Source organism: Patagioenas fasciata, chromosome 2 (genome assembly GCF_037038585.1).
Source record: "Patagioenas fasciata isolate bPatFas1 chromosome 2, bPatFas1.hap1, whole genome shotgun sequence".
In the NCBI taxonomy this organism is placed as follows: domain Eukaryota; kingdom Metazoa; phylum Chordata; class Aves; order Columbiformes; family Columbidae; genus Patagioenas; species Patagioenas fasciata.
In genome coordinates this window covers 73,660,775-73,678,378 of record NC_092521.1, presented here as the reverse complement: position 1 = coordinate 73,678,378, position 17,604 = coordinate 73,660,775, and the positions used below count along the sequence as shown (strand labels likewise).

General features: G+C 38.7%; 1 long non-coding RNA gene across 4 annotated transcripts in view; it reads right to left on the bottom strand.

Annotated features, from left to right (window-relative positions):
• The window catches only part of LOC139827194 (uncharacterized), a 60,212-nt gene that overhangs the window by 31,455 nt on the left and 11,153 nt on the right, over positions 1-17,604 (bottom strand). For 2 of the 4 annotated variants that reach the window (XR_011737509.1, XR_011737507.1), the window contains exons 2-3: positions 16,483-16,562; positions 9,155-9,344 (exon numbers count right to left, since the gene is read on the bottom strand). This is a non-coding gene — a long non-coding RNA (uncharacterized lncRNA). The remainder of the gene's footprint in view (positions 1-9,154; positions 9,345-16,482; positions 16,563-17,604) is intronic. The other 2 variants (XR_011737508.1, XR_011737506.1) reach the window with 1 other exon arrangement.

Genomic DNA, 17,604 nt, shown 5'->3' with positions numbered 1-17,604 from the left:
ACAAAGTTGAACGTGAGTCAGTAAAGAAGCCCGATGCTATCCCTGGTCTGTAATAGGAAAAGTGCTGTCAGTAGGCTGAGGGAGGTGATTCTCCCCTTCTACTCAACAGTGCTGAGACACATCTGGAGTCCAGGTCCAGCGCAAGGAAGATATGGATATACTGGACCAAGCTGGCAAAGTGCCACAAAGATGATTAAGGCATTGAACATGTGTCATGAGGAGAGGCTGACAGAGCTGCAACCTGATGGGGGAGCAGTAAAAGAAGACAGATCCAGACTCTTCTCCATGGTGCCTGGTGAAAGGACAAGAGTCACAATATGTCCAAAATGAATTATGAAAATTCTACTCAAACATAGAAAAAAACCCTCAACACTGTACTGCATGGGTGGTTTAACACTGAAACAACCAGTTCTCCAACCTTCAAGACGTCCAAAACCCAACTGGACATGGCCCTGAGAGCTTGGATACGGATTTTGTTTTACAACCAGTCCAACAGTGACAACCAACAAAAACCCTTACTAAAACCAGCAGCAACAATTTCTTCACATCTCAGCTGCTCTTTGAATAAAGATAAAATTTCTAACTTGTGCTACCAAGCTGACTAATGGAGGCTTTCCTGGCTGAAAGTAAAAATGCACTTCTATCACCTGTTTGCACATAGTGGATGAATTACCCTTCTTCCACAGCAGAAAGAAGAGGAATAGCTTTTTTCTTAAAATAAACCCTTATTTTTTAAATTTTCCTTAGGTAGGAAGTGAGAAGTCATCAGTTATGGCAAAATTTGTCATGCTGAGGGACAGAGCATAACTCATCCTAGAACAGTATCAGTGCTTGATGCTACACCATGAACCTCCCTGGGATTCCCTGGAGTTAATTTTGATTTGAAAAAGCCAAGAGGCTCTAAGATGCTTTTATCACAGACAGCAATCTGCATGTATTCAATTATGGCCAAACAAACAAACAGGTGGGAGAAATACTACCATTTAAATAGAGTTTTGTATCTAAGAAAATGAAGTAATTAAAGCAGCAACAGAGGAACAGGCCCCGTCTTTTGACATGAAGACTGGAAATAAGACACTCAGCTCCCTGAAGCAGCTGCACATTGTACATTGCTAGCAGGGGATTTGTCTCCAGTGTGCTTTCTTAAATGCTAGAGTTTACACTGCATTGTCCAATCTTGCTCATTTGGCTGAAAGAGTACAGGAAACACACACATAAGCACTCACAAAATGCCTAATATCTGCAGCTTGTTTTATGTATAGCAGACATGCATCGGAGTATCTTCTAGTGGCTCTGACCATAGAAATATTTGGTTTTGAAACAATGATTAAAAATGTGTGGTCAAACATACTGCTTTCAGTTCATTTTGTAGAGACAAAGCTAGTATACTTTGTATTTACTCTGGTGTTTTCCAGATCAAAAGAATGTTTGCTTTGTAGTAAGCATGTGCAACCTTCAGAAGCATAACTAAATAAAAACCTGAGGTTTCAATCTGACTGTCAGGCTCCAGGCCATTCCCAAGTTTGAGAGCTGCAGGACTTTGCTGCTGCCCCTGAGAGGGCTGCCAGTCTGGGAACCAGCTCACTTCATCTCCGCCCAGAGCCATCAAATTCCCCGGCAAAGAGCCGCTCCTCTGGATCACAGCAAATCACCTGCAGGCAATTCCACTCCTGTGGTTTGCCCTTCCACACTTGCAAGTGAGATCAGGACAGTCTGCTCTATAGTGCCACCGACAGGAAAGGATTTCCTTCAAAAATACATGATACCCACAGGTAGCAAAAATAGTCAGAGCCCTTAGCTATTTGGCGAGTATATATTACACTCATTGCCTATAGTAGATTATGGGGCTTCATGAATTGGGACCTATTAGTGAACGTGGAACATGTTAACTTCAGCTCTGACTTTGATTTGAAATCTAATTACAGACATACTCAAAAAGCAAGTCTCCAAAAGCACATTGTAATTTTTTTGATGATCCCACTGATGACTGCATAGAGCCACATATAACGTGTGGATGCAGACCTTTACAAAAATACTGTGCTACTCTAACCTCCCCCTGTTGGTTCAAGCTGTTCTCATTTCACTCTATGGTATGTACGACTGAAGCAGACTTACTGCCTTACAGTTCAGTATTAACGCTTGCTTACTACCAAAGTTCACAAATTTTATTACAATGGGAGCTTTATTAAAATAGCCTTCTGAAAGAAATAAGATGTAAAGATAATAAACAAAAAGTACACCCCTAAACAGCCACATCAATATATTCAGCACCTTTAGAAATCGTTGGGAAAAACACTGGAAGTTTTATTTTTCTTTTACTGCTTGGAAAATAACATTAAAAAGCTTAATTGGCCTTCTCAAGGTCACACAGTTAAGTCACTGACAGAGTGGCAATTGCAGGGCAGAAAAGCCAAGGTACTGACTGCCAGCAACCACAGGAGTGGTACTAGTCCCCTAGGTCTAAGTAGTGCCTGCCTACTCTTGGCATAAATAGAGCAGGTTGTTTCTTCTCTTTTCCCTGAAGAATGATTTGCAGTTTCTGCTGGCTGCTGTGAATTTGGTTTGCTGGAGATTTGGTGGCTGAAAATGAACCGACAGCAGGTGGCAGCAGTTTGTCACTCTTCCAACCTGTTCTGCATTCAAAAGCAAGACTCTGGCCACATAAATGTGTTTCTTTGCTTCCTGGATTGGTTCTGCACTTCTGCAGAACACAGTTCTAACTCTACTGGGAAGTTTTTCTACTAGACTTCAAAGAAAACTTGGTACTGGGTGACTCCTGGTGATACCAGGTATGCGCAGTGCCCGGCACTGAGTATGTTCTGTTGGCCTCATTGAAGACTGATTGTGTGGATGCAGAGAACAGTGATGAAGTTCTAGGAGACCTGAGTACAATGAAGAAAAAAGGGGCAAATAATTTTCTATCAGTCTCTTGAGAACTACAGGAGTACCCTGAATTACATGTGATGATCAGAATGACTTATGCAGACTTATAAAGCAAGACTATAAAGCACTTAAACATTCTCCATGAAATGAACTTATTAATGGCAGTGTTTAAGTACTGCATTTTCCTACAGCAGAATTCACACTAGTAATGTATTTTTTATTTCCAATTAACACGCATGATTCCTTCCTTCTTAACTTGCATTTTGTAACAGAAGCAATGTCTCAGGGATATGTAAGCTAATTGTTTTGCACTGAAATGGCTGTGTTTTTCATCTGCTAGCTACAGTTATTGTTGTGTGCAGGAATGCTGTTAAAGCCTTAGTAAACATTATTAAGCACAAAAAGAATGACAACCGTTCAATGAGCACTAAGCTGTGGACTAATGGAAGGATGCGTGGTACAATACAAGAACATGGGGAAGTGACAAAAGGAATTCCACATTTGCAAGCAAGGTGAGTTTTGTGAAATCTCTAAAGATAAATTCAGCAGGGTAAGGAGTGATTATGCACTTGCTGCCAGTTCTGCTTCTCAGTACAATGAGTTGGTTCTAAGAACTGTAGTAAAAGTTCCTATTTTCATGTTCTTACTAGGGGGAAAAAGCAACAAAACTCTTCTATACATACATGCATATTATGCATAAAAGCAGCCTAGGTAAAACTACACATTTTCTTGCTTCTATTATTTTATAATTTTTATAATTTAATCCACAGGATGCTTGCAGCTCCACTCAGGAAAATAGATTCCAGAAATGCAGATTTAAAATCAGTTTCTTCTTGCATGTTGATAGTACATAATGCCACTCTTTTGTTCTTAGTACGGACAACATTTTCGCAGGTAGATGCATCATTTAAATGCAGCACCTTTCCACAATCACCTTGGACAACTGAATTGGGATGTACTACCTGAAAGTATTTTTAATGACAGTTAATATGCCTTGCTAAGTAGTGAACCCCCCTCCCAGGACACTAATATCCCTTTCCTGTTTATTTCAGTGAATTCCAGTATGATTTTGATCAGGTTGGCTCCCATTTCTTATCTTTCCTCTGTCCATAGATAAGGATGGGAATTTGCACCTTCTCTTCAAAGTACTCAAACTGACTGAGAGCAAATGTTCTCCAATATGCAAATAAAAATGAACTTCTTGTGAGGTAGAACAGAAATAGCCCACTGAAGGGTTAGATTTTACTTTTTTCCTGGAACATCAAGGGGTCAAAGGATGCAAACATTTTTATGTTGTTATTTTGATATTTTCTAATGCTAACAAGCATTGTCTGTGCTCTCCAAAAACTGCCTCATCACACTTTTGTGCCAAGCTGTATCTTCAGTTTAGTCTGAGACAGTGACACCAGAGATGCTGGAGCTACTTTCTGAATATTTGTGTTGAAAGAGACTCTGCAGCTTTCCAGCAGCTCACATGGAATGCAATCCAGTGAGACAGTGAGGCACTGCTTTCCCTTTTTTCTGACTTCCCTTGTGTGCCATGCATCTTAGGTGCTAAAAGAGATATGTTACTGCAACAGTGTAAACTTGAAGCCATTTAAAAACATCTTTATGGAAGTGAGTTTGCAGGCTGGCTCATTGCACAATATATGGAAAGGTGGTACCATGAAGCTTCTGATCTCTAATCTAAATTTTTTATTTATGAGAGAAGATGGAAAGGACTGGTCCAATTATTCTGGTTGGACCTGAAATTAGATGCTGTATTTAGTAGTGTTTGTCCCAGATAAATACTTTAACAGTCTGAACCCCATTTTTTACATTCACGTGTCTCTAGAACATTTATTGAATGTTCCTCGCACTCAAAGCCTACTAGTCAGCAAAATGTTGAAACTATTCTATGCAGCTATATAAAATAACTGCCTTATTCCAGTCATTGACATGAGCTTCTACTAGCAGCTCTTGGAAGAATATGAGCAGGCAGTTTCAATGCACTGCACATGGACTAGATCACAATGTTATTAATACATCCAAAAGTGTACCTATTAATGCCCACTAGCCATCAAGTTGCAAGACCCAACTTGTGTATCCACCTCACTTTACATCATCATACTGACACAATCACATGGGCAGCTCAGACTAATTAAAACCAGAATTAAGAACTAGAGAATACCAACTTTCCTCTAGCATTAAGAATAAATAAAAATAAAGCAGAAACAATGACTGTAGGACCCTTATTAAAAAGAACATTACATGAGAATACACAATAAACACAGCTACCAAATAAACTCAGTTAGAATTAGAGTACCACACCTAGTAGCGCAGAGTATAAGTAATTTGCCTACCTGAGCACTGTCTCAATCATCCTTTTACTACAATGTACAAATGGAAAGAGTTGCTTTATTTCAGGTTTCTGGGCATTTTTGAAGGGCCAGTATTACACATACACACTACTATAATGGGTATAGAGTAGGGAATCTTAGGACAAGATGAGAATGGCTAGATTCTGGGATATGCTTTCTGTGCTGGCAATGAATGTCTTGATGGTTTGACTTCTGTCTCAGGGCAGGCAATCGTCCGCAGACTATCTTGCAACTTCCTGGTATTACCAGCTCTTCTCTCATATGAATTTGTGTTTTTCTAAGAGATTGTGCTTCTTCAGGTCAGTGCAGACTAGAAGAGCAGCTGTATTTCCTATCAAAATTCTGTCCCTCAGGACTGTGAGAAGTGACCTCCAAGCCTCTGCATATGACCTTTCAGTTCCCTGCATTACTGGTAGAATAGATTACTTGGCATTTTTTCAGAAAACATTCGTATTTTGGTCACCAGCTGAGAACTCCCACACACAGATTTGCTGCCTTTTTTTCTTGGTGGGGTATTTCCTACCGTTAGGAATGAGTTAATGTAGTTCCTATGGTATCTGGCACAATCCAGCATCTACAGAGAGCAGAATGTGAGCTACCAGAGCTGCTGCTGTTTTGACACGTAATGCACATTCCTCCTCCACTTTCTATTAGAACTATTTATTTGGTATTAGTGAGGTTCAACCACTTCATCTGTGCTTCCATTGTCAGGCAGACTGGCATTTGACAGGTAAAGAAGAAAGTACCAGCTGAGCTGAACATGCTGTTTGTGACCTATGAAGAAAGAGATCAGCAACAACAGGCATGTCAGGAGTAGATTTTAACAGGCAGCTCACAAGCTGGTTATGGTTTTAACAGTTTTTAATGTTTGATTGAACCAGTCCAAACATTCTTTGCACAGCTCTGAATCAATTGGGGGCAAAAGCAAGTTCACAGGCGCCAAAGCTATTCTTTTTACAGCCTGACTTTGAGAGAGAGATGCAGAGATCACAAGCAAACTCCAGGGCAACATGTATCTTCCTAAGTCTGAAAGAATTGCATTTTGAAGAAAGGAGGACAACTAGCAATTATTTAGGGTTGCTTTGGGACACTTGTCTTGAACATAATGTGTCCAGCTTAATTTGAATTGTCTAAAGTACTATTCTCCTAGCTATTATTAAAATTCAAATTTGCTTTAATTAGCCTTTATTGAAAAAACAATGCAAACATTAATGCTCTTGAGTTTTAGCCTGTCTTTTTAATTACAGTATGAAATGCTTTGCTGAATTTGAGAACAGGAGTTCTGTTTTATTAAAGCTGGACTTGAGGCATATTAAACTCAATGTGTATTGTTTACATCAAGCCCGTAAGGATTTAGGTTTGTTCACCACCCATGTGGTTATGGTAAAACTAGATCCCAAACTGATTACTGAACTGCAAGAGTTATTTTCTTGGAGTAGGTTCTGAAAACACTGCAAACAATAATTTAACAAGTAATAAACCAAATAAACTTTCTCATGTTGACTGGCAATTCAGGGAGATGCAATGTTCACAGCAGCATCTCAGCTTCACCTCCACTGGTGGGATGGGGAAAGAAAGCAAGAAGACATTGCCAAAAGCAGACCTGGCACTTAGAGCAAAGGGATTAAATGCCTTTATAGTACTGACATTTCAAGAAACCACACTCTCAGCTGAGAATTAGTTTATTCTGTACTCCTCTGACTTCCTTAGCCATACTACTCTATAACCCATCTGTCGTGCAGCTGACAACAGGTCCGTTAACTGTGTCATATGATGGCTTTCCTATTTTCAAACACAGTAGGCTCCTAAGTATTCAGCATTTGCTATCAACAGCAGTGTCAACTTCCATCATCAGCTTTAAGCCACTCAGCTCAGTACTCAGTAATTTACCAGGTTAAATACATCACTATTTTTCACTGCATTCTCTACTCCTTCCCCTCAAACCCAGCCACGAGTTTTTCATTGATCTTTTACATGTATCTTGGTAAAACATACCCTGTTCAGGGAAGTATTTACACACGTGTACTTTTAAGACATAAAAGAACTCCTCCAACTAACTTAGCACAAGTAACTGCCAGAATCAGGACCAACCTATGGGAATCTGCCTCATACTTGGTTTAAATTCACTCATTTTCAACCGTATTTCAAAAAAATTGTGCTGTGTTATTTTCCAATGCATTCTGATTCGCTTAACAGATTCCTGCCTCTTTGGTTTGGAGGTGCATACACATTATTGCTCTGAAGATGGAGCTAAAGATTTTTGCTAAAAGTTAGAAGGAAATAAACACAAAGAACAGCTAAAAAGTTTTTAGGATTTTTTTTTTTTTCCCCTTGTAAAGGACTGATAAATAAGCCATGTTTTCCTGACTGCAGCTTATAGAGTTGGACATCTGTAGCTCATTAGTTGCCTACAACTGTCATTCAAATCCATTAATTGAAAGAATTAGGTGCTTTCTAGAAGAGGGACAGAACAAAAATATATTCACTTTTTAAACATTTCTTTTAAAAGTGTTTCTGACATCTGCTGAGCACAGGCTAGCATATTGTTACATATCTTTTATGTTTACTTTTTCTCTTTTTTCTCCTATGCATCCTCTAATGCTTTGTTTGTACATCAGAAATGTCCAATAGTTTCATTCCTACCCAAAGCTTTCCTTCTTGGGGAAGGAAATTTTAGATCTTGGACATAAAAAAAGGCACTTCGGATACTCTGTTTACCATAGTACAGTGGGTTAGCATCTGAGTGCTACATCTTTTTCTTCTAGGTCTGACCAAAATTACTTAAAATATTCTTTCCATCCTCAATGCTATGATTTTCAATGATATTTTCCAGTATTTTAGGTCTCCTAAGAGTTTTCCTTTTGAAAGATTATTGCAAAGCACCTTACTTATATTTGATCCAAGAAATTCTCTCCAGGTTTAATCACTTTACTGACTGCTGCAACCCTGTGTTATTCTCTCTTTGCTGGATATCAGGAGAGGAAAACCTGGACAGTTTTCAGTAATAACAGTAGAAGATTATGATGGATTCGAGTTTATATGAATGCAGCCAGAAACTCCATAGCCTGCTGGCACCACTGTCATGGCAAGGAGGACTGGACAAAATGAGTAGGAAAGAATTCAGTTTGCACACTGGACTATAAACTGAGCATTATCTTTTGACTGCCTAACTCTGTAGTTCTACCTGATGTGCTTTTATACAGACGTCTCTAAGTAAGCACTAGCGCGCTGAAAAACAGCTCAGCTATCCTGCTGCTACCACGCTGTGCCTTTATAGAGCAAGATAGAGTCCCATTCTACGATAAGGAATTAATTCCAGACATTATCACTTTTGAATACTACAACCCAGTCTACTTCTGCCAAAATCATGCAGATCTTTCTAATGGTTCCCATTAGCAAAGGCTATAGCCTCCTAGAGCTCCTATGTATCAGAACTGGAATAAAACAAAATTAAACTGTTTGATCACCTGACATGGGATAATTCGATTCACCAGTCATACCTCCACTTTGCCCATTTGGTTCTGTGAAAACTGGCTTAAGCTCATAGCATGGTTTTGCTATCGGGTTCCAAGTAACCTTATAAAGAGGTATACTAAAATTAAATACTGCTAAGGATTATAAACTACACAAAGGGAACTATAGCTTAGGTAATATCTTTCACACAGTACATTGAAAGCTCCATTACTCAGCACATGCTGCTGGACCCCACACTCAAAACATCAAATTCAACATCACATACAAATTAATGTAGCCACTCATAAAGTAACACAAGAAGCAAAAAGTTAAAAAACAATCCAAGAAAATGTTTCTGGGATGCACATTTGTATGTATATATTTAACATGCAAATATATGAAATTCAAAAATGGAGACTATTGTTTACACTTGTTCCCCCTCCACAAATCTTACTCACCCCCAGCAGTTATCACACTCCTCCTGGTTTATTGACAAACTTCAGTGATTTGATGGTTATAGTTGTGTGGAAGTCCATTCCAAAAGCTTTCTTTCATTTCACTCAATATCAAATTTCTATAGATAGTTTCTTAGTTACACAATGCTTTTTGCCTCTGTAAGGTTTTCTCTCTTAACTCCTGCATGTGATACTATGAAAAAAAAGTGGAGAAAAAGAGACAATCTTTGAGCACGTGAAGACATGGAAGTCTTACCTTTCATCTCAGGTTCCTGTTTTTTCTATCTACCTCCCACAGGCTATCTCAAAACAAGAATTCAGGCAACAATTTGCTTAGGCTGAAGATAATGAGACCTTCTAATAACAAAGAAAAGGAAAAAAACCAAGAAAATGAAAAATAGCTTTAGAAAAGGATTTGATCTGAATGACAAAAAATAGCCCACCCTTTTATTGTATTTAACTTGAAAACTCTTACGTGAAAATGCAGCTCTCCACATAGCCTGCTGCCAATAATTACCTCAATTACCCTTAGTTACTTTTCATGGACATCTGCAAAGTTGTAAAAGATAAAACTAGTTTCACAAAGTCCCAGAAACCACGGAAATCCAGGAAAAGGTGCCTTCCAGTCCAGTGATGGATCCTTAATTTTTGCCTCACTATCTGCAGTTAAATGAAAATTAATTGCAATCCTGGCTGAAACCATTTACAGGCAATGTTTGCCCAGTGGACTGCAAAAATGTTACACACTTCCTCTACTTATAAACTCTAATGATCTTTATTACCTAATGCAGATGTTAAAATTTCAAAGCTCTCCTTACTTTTTTGTGACAGATACTCTAAGATCTTCAAAAGAAATGTGTATTCTAGAATCAAAGCACTTTCATTATTAATATCGTAAATTATACTTTACAGGACAATCAGAGAGACAACCATCAGGGGCTTTCAGCTGATGAATATTAGTTCTTCCAAATACCAAGACCTTAGTTAACTTGGCAAACCTTGTTCCATCTTCGTTTTTGTTATTTTTTCAAAACTTTCTTTAAAGTAAAGCAGCATTTGTCAAACAGTTTTGCCCAATGCATGCGAAGAGGAAAAAAATATAATTAAAATAAGCAGAAATAATACAGCAGAATCCTCTGCCTGCCCTCCCTAAAAGCATACCCTCCACTTTAGGTGTGTAGTTACTAGGCACTATCAGCTGTGTCACATTAGCTACAAGCCAAAGTGCTTTTCTAGATTAGGGTCAAAGCTTTCAGCATCCTGCAGGTTTGACCCTGCTTCTGCCAGATTTTTGATTTGGAATAGGTGAAAAGTGTGTTAAGTGTTTTTATTTAATTTTGGGTGATCACTTCTAGCCATTTGTCCCTGCACGGCCCGATTAAACCGCATTGGAAATTAGTAGCTGCATCAGTTCTGCCTCCTTTCTAAGTCAGGTAGAGAACTCCACAGGATCTTTAGCTGAATGAAAATAACATCCCTAGTAAATACACACTGAGGGTGCAGATTAGGACTTCATGTCCCCAGGAATCTCACTTTTGGCTGCTAGTAGGGATTCAGAATAACTTTGATAATTGGGTCAAATTCATGCTAAACCTTGAGTGTTCAGGACTGCTTTACATTTTCAAACCTATCACCGTAAGGGATTCAAAATGTAAAAATGCAAATTCAGCTAAATCTTTTGTACTCAGCCCTGAACATCACAGACAGCTGCTGCCTTTGGATCACCTGGAAAGCACTATGGGAGCTCTTCAGACTGATGGTGTTTACAGTGTCCCTTTCCTGCTTCAGGCAGTCTCTGTGATGGCTTCTAGAAATTCTAGTGGCATCGGGAATTTAGTAGTATTTTCTGCTTCCTGAGTAATTATATTTGATCCACATAGTGGTTATAGGTCTCAGATAATAAAATTGTTCCTGAAGTCGCCAGCCTGCTCATTGCAAAATCATTTCTCAGCACATCCTTGACCAGTGGCAGATGGGAAGGCCACAAAGTCATGCTTGCCCAAATGGGCCTGATCTTCGCCAGGCACTGCTGCATAAAGGTCCATCATTTTCTTTGCAGAATATAGGGTAAAAGACTTGCTTTACACTGTGTTCGCTAAAAACCCTACACTTAAAAGAGTTCTCAGGATTACATTTTTAAAGCAATTAGATTTTTATTAATAAGGCTGAGCCCATCAATCAAAAAGACCTCTTTAACAGGTTCTCATAATAAAGATACATTATGAAAAAGGTTTCCCCACTCCTTGGGGCCAGTGGGAGCGAGCAGGGACAAGGAGCATCAGGCTAAAGAGGCCTCATGACGCTATTAACTTGCAATCCAATTTAAGACGGCTGCTGGTAAGCACCACCTTTCTGGACTGGAGGCGGCCCAAATGGCTGCACTGTGATACCTTCAGCTCTGTGAGCTCCTTGGGGAAAACAGAAATTTTCTACCAACTGTGAAGGTCTGTGGCTGCTAAGGGCAACCAAATGTTGTGAACACTGAGATGTGGTTTAAATATCCTTGGTAAACTATATTACAAAGTATGACACAAAAGGATACTTGTATGCTTAAGACGTCAAACATAAATACCACAAGGCTACCTTGAGATAAAGATTTTAATTGAGACTACTACCAGTAGTACCTGGGTCTGAAAGCAGTCCAGTCTTATTCATAGTTTCCCAGACACTAAACATTTATGTCCTATGAACAGGTACTGAAGCTAATTGCCCTCATTATTTGCTAAAAATTAAATCTAAACCCTTACTACTTCCTGACTTCATCTCCAAGCTATTGTGATTTTGCCTGTTAGATGAAAGAATCCCTCAGTGCCAGACTGGAAGATCTAAAGTGAAACTTCAGGTCACTCTGTTCTCTCTCCTGCCTGAGGAGCTTTCAACTCACTTGTGTGCAGCAGCATCTAGCACAGAATCATTTAGGTTGGAAAAGACCCTTAAGATCATTGGGTCCAACCATAATCCTATCACTACCATGTCCACCACTAAACCATGTCCCTAAGAATGTATTTTAAATATCTTCAGGGACTGGTGACTTAACCACTTCCCTGGGCAGCGTGTTCCAATGCTTGACAACCCTTTCACTATAGAATATTTCTTAATATCCAATCTAGATCTCCCCTGGCACAACTTGAGGCCACTTCCTCTCATCCTATCACTGTTATACTTGGAAGACACTGACACCTTTCCTTCCAGCTTGCAATGCTTGAAAGGACTGATTTTGCTACCATCCGATCACACTTCACTCCTAATAGTTAGAGTGCAAAAGCGTCAGAAGTGGCTCATCCAAATTTTGTAGAAACCCTGGTTCTTGACAGAAGTTCTCCCTTGAGACAGCCTGTAATTCTTATCACCAGTTTGAAGCTATGCTTGTCAGATATGCTCCTCTTAACATTTGCAAGCAGGAAACACTAATGTAGAGAACTACCTAAGCCTTGCAACAATCACTGCACTGGGCTGCAAACAGATTTATAGTAAAATGCAGCCATCACCGCTTTCTGTCTTTTTAGAATGGAGACTGAATGGTATTTTTATTGAATGTGGATCTTAGACTGGTCAAAGGCTAATATTTTATAAATCACTCTTTCTTTCACTGAACATTTCAGGTTACTTTTCTAGGCTCAACTCACTCATATTTCTGCCTCTCACTGTAACTGCTCTATTTCCCACCTGAAAGGGGGTCCTGACACATGATTTGCAAGTTGCTCCTCAGCATTTGAGAGGGATGTGCTACTGCTGTTGCCTCAATGCCTGTCTCTTCGTAGTGTGACTGTATAGCACTTTTGTTCTTTGGAGAGAACTAGCTAAGTTGCCTCGTCCTAAGGTGAGTTGATAATTTTAGAAAATTCCAGCATTCAAAGTTTTCGACCACTTCGATTATTACAGTTTTGATATTTATCCTTGAGTAGAAAGATGACAGCAAACACAGAGAAAAGCAGTGGATAACCATTATTGTGTTATTAGCAATCCTGACAAACTTTTCAGAAATTTTACTAGCTCTTCATAATTTGTGAAATATTTTCTCTGGTAACCATGAGGTTCCACTGCCTGCCTTTTCTTGTCCATTCTCTTCCAACTGATTTTCCATGCTTTTCTATTCTGCTCCAGAGAGACACTGTTCAGCAAGCAGCTGTGGTTAGTAAAGAAGTTGTGCATGTCTTATGATGCTCATGTTTTCAGCAGTCTCCTCCATAGACTTAGCAGCTGTCAACGTTATAGAGATTTGGAAGTTGCCTGCACATATGGGTATGATATAAAAGATTTCCTGTAAAGGGAACAAAATAAGAAAGCAAGCCAAATTTCCAGATGCTACTTTTAGATGAGATTCTGGTTGCAAGCACATATGCAGCCCATATAGTAATTAACTGTTCCAACACAGGAATCAGAACAATAGTGCAAAGGATGCTTCTGTCAAAATCAGCTAAAGGTTAAGAAGGCAATGATTAAGCATTGAAATTCAGACATACTCTGCAGATAAGCTATATTCAAGCCAGAATCATTTGTAGTTTCTTTTTTTAAAAGAATAAAAGCAGAGAGAAGCAAGTCAGAACTGCTGAGAATTACTCTGTCTTTGCTTTTAGAAAAGTAAAAAGTAAATGCATTAAATCATAATAGCACACTATACTATTTAAAACAAATAAACTGATTTCTGCTCATCATTCGCTGAAGTACTTGTGAAATTATCTTCAGAGGAGTCTCAAAGTCTGGGAGATACAACTGAAAATGAGTGCATCAGTGAACTTCATGCGTGGGAGACACGAGTAACATTTGACACAGAGAAAGAAATTATAGTGCTCCTTCCTGGAAATGTTTCTCGTACAGTGACAGAGCTGACATTCTACAAAGAATAACTAAAAATTCCATTTATGCAGTAGAAAGACGGGGCCCCATGCTGCAAATGTATTTTTCTTTCAGCTTAGCTCTCAGTTGTGCAAGTACTGATTTTATAAGTTATATTTTTACTTCCTGGCTAGTTTTATTATCTCAGATTAAATGTCTCAATTGCCTTCAGGATAGAGAGGAAAATACTGAGTGTCAATTTCTGTAATTTTACTGGCTTTAATAGCACTGTTCAAGTAAGAGAAGAAGGAACAAGAACAGAATTCCATCCAAGAAATATTTTTGCTTAGGGAATTGTCATTCTCTTTTGCTTATTGTTTTCACACTGTAATAAGGGAAAGAACTGTCATAGAGGAACTGTAGGAAACTAATTGGGAATCACTCAAAGTTTGATTAATTAAGTGTAATTTACTTTTTGACATTTTTGAAAGGAACAAATGCTTTTCTACAGAAGTTGCTGAGTTTGATTTTATCAGAGTTGTTTTCTTCTGGACATAAATGTTGCAATTCCCTTATTTTTATCTAGCATAAAGTCACAATAAGCTGTATATAATCTCCGAGCCACATCCACTGCTATATTATATCAATTTAATGCTGCTATAACTCACTGAAATAAAGAGAAAAAAAATCTACTGACTTAAACACACAAAACTGGTTATAACATTGATAAATAAATCCTACAACATAATCCCCATGTATTTTGATTCTGATGCTTTAAAGAGGTGTTACGTAAAGTGAGTAAAGAAGTTAATATAATTTGCCATTATTTTACAGGTTTAAAATATAAAAATATGCTAAATTGCAGAATCACAGAATCACAGAATGTTAGGGATTGGAAGGGACCTCAAAAGATCATCTAGTCCAATCCCCCTGCCGGAGCAGGAACACCTAGATGAGGTTACACAGGAAGGTGTCCAGGCAGGTCTTGGATGCCTCCAGAGTAGGAGACTCCACAACCTCCCTGGGCAGCCTGTTCCAGTGCTCTGTCACCCTCATCGTGAAGAAGTTTCTTCACAAATTTAAGTAGAACCTTTTGTGTTCTAGTTTGTACCCATTACCCCTTGTCCTATCATTGGAGCCTGGCTCCACCCTCATGACACTCATCCTTTATATATCTGTAAACATTAATGAGGTCACCCCTCAGTCTCCTCCAAGCTAAGAGACCCAGCTCCCTCAGCCTTTCTTCATAAGGGAGATGCTCCACTCCCTTAATCATCTTTGTTGCCCTGTGCTGGACTCTCTCCAGCAGTTCCCTGTCCTTCTTGAACTGAGGGGCCCAGAACTGGACACAATATTCCAGATGTGGTCTCACCAGAGCAGAGTAGAGGGAAAGGAGAACCTCTCTCAACCTACTAACCACCCCCCTTCTAATAGACCCAGGATGCCATTGGCCTTCCTGGCCACAAGGGCACAGTGCTGGCTCATGGTCATCCTGCTGTCCACCAGGACCCCCAGGTCCCTTTCCCCTACACTGCTCTCTAATAGGTCATTCCCCAACTTATACTGGAACCTGGGGTTAAATTCTGTGCTTATTTTTAATAGGTTCATATACTTGAAAAACATACACCTAAGAGAGACCACCAAATGCCATTTGCACTACATAACCTAAAAAAAAAATAGCTAAATTTGTGTTATCATTGTATTATTGCGGTTGATTCAGAGCCCAGTCTGAACTTCTTTCAGGAAGAGTTGATTCTATTTGCTCACACTGGTTTTGAATTAAGTACAAAGCATTCAAGCTACTGGGGTTAACACAGCGTAGGATACCTTTGTTCCAGTAGAGTGTCAGAAGTGAATTCTTCCTGTGATTCTACATTATAGTGACATAACAACTACATTAATGTTAATAAATTCTTAGATTTTTTCCCCATGTAGCTTAGTACTGTTTACTTTGCAGTTGATCTACTTTTATCAAAGTCATGATATAAATATCTGTGAATTGTGTGGTTTTGTATGTTCAGCATTTCTTGCTTTACCAGTCAACCACACATTAATTTTTTGGGGTGTCCAAGGATGCCAAGATTGTAATTACCACTAGACTTGTGAAATTCTCAGATAGTAAAAAAAGTTGCTCTTCAAACAGTTATTGACTTACAGATGTGTGCACTGACAGTGAACATTCAAAATTTGTATGAGGAAGTGTTTGTGAACTGACATGTTTCAATTTCATAAGAAAAGTAGAAATCGGTATTACTGCGATTTTTCAAACTCATTCAGCACAGGCATGTGTTGCCTTGAAGTCAATGCACTTAAATGCATCTATCAATCAGACATTTGTAAATGTGACTGATGCTTTAAGAACAGATTTCTTTGATTTGTAACATACATATAGGAAGAAAATCCATACCAACAAATTTAATTAAGGTTAGTATTTACTTTGTTAAAAACTTCAAATGTAGAAGGCAAGGACTAAGGAGTAGCAGATACAGTAAATATAAAAAGTCAGGCAGAAGCCTAACAGATGAAACAGCTGATTAAGAAACTGGCCAGCCCACCTGGCATTGCATATGCCTCACTTTTCAGGTGCTGCAATTAAACAGCTCACAGAAGTCGCTTCCCAGATGGCAAATTATTCCTTAGAAAGGAAAAAAGAAACAGAAGAAATAATTTAAAATCACGAGTCTTTCTTAGTAGAAAAAAAAAGCCTGTGCCTGTGTCATCAATTTACCACCACAAGGCAGACACTCAAAATTTGAAACCTTGAAAAACAGCAGCCCCTGCTGCTACGGGTTACTGGGGGAAAAAGCCAGGGAGAAAGCCTATGTCGTATCAGCTGTTCCACAGCACCAGCTTGTACATGTGCTCCAGTAACACACAACCAGCACCAGCACATGCACATCCTTTTGTCACATAAAACCAGCACAGTAGCACCAAAGGGCAAACAACAAATGACACATCAGTGACCTGCTCGTGGTGTCTGGTGCCATGCAATATCAGTAAGGGTAAGAAAATCTATTTCTACCTTGAAAATAAAAACCTAGAACTTAAACATCACAAGTTCTTTACTTTGAAGCAGTTTTACACTTGGCATATCAGCCTAATGAACAAGGGTTTGGTGTTGGGTTAGTTTTTTGTTGGTTGGGGTTTTTTTGTTTGGTTTGTTTTTTCCATTGAAATAGAGTGTCATAGTCTTGGTTTAGGAAGGTAGATTCATTATTTTAGTATTTGATACATCATAAGCAAGCCTCTCTCCCACGTAACATATTTTTCAGAATACTACTATTTTTCTATGGGTAAACCTCAGGAAGATGGTAATTCTGAGAGAAAACAAATACAAGAATATCAGAAAGCAAAAGCTCTGATTTTTACTGTTGTCTTTCCTAAACTAAACCATGTATCAAAATATGGGTATTTCATACTTGTGACAAAATCTGTAATGTGCAATTGAAATTATACAAGAACAACTCATCTTTGTTATAATCACAGAACACCATATATCAGAGGTGTTTCATTTATGTTGCTATAGCTTGTCAGGGATAAAAAGGGTTCTGAGAAGTCTCTTAAGAACTTATGGTAAAAACAAATAAATGTCATGATCACTGAGTTACAAAAACAAGCCAGTTTCATCAGATTGTACAACCAAAACCACACAGATTATTGCTTTATTTGGAAAACAG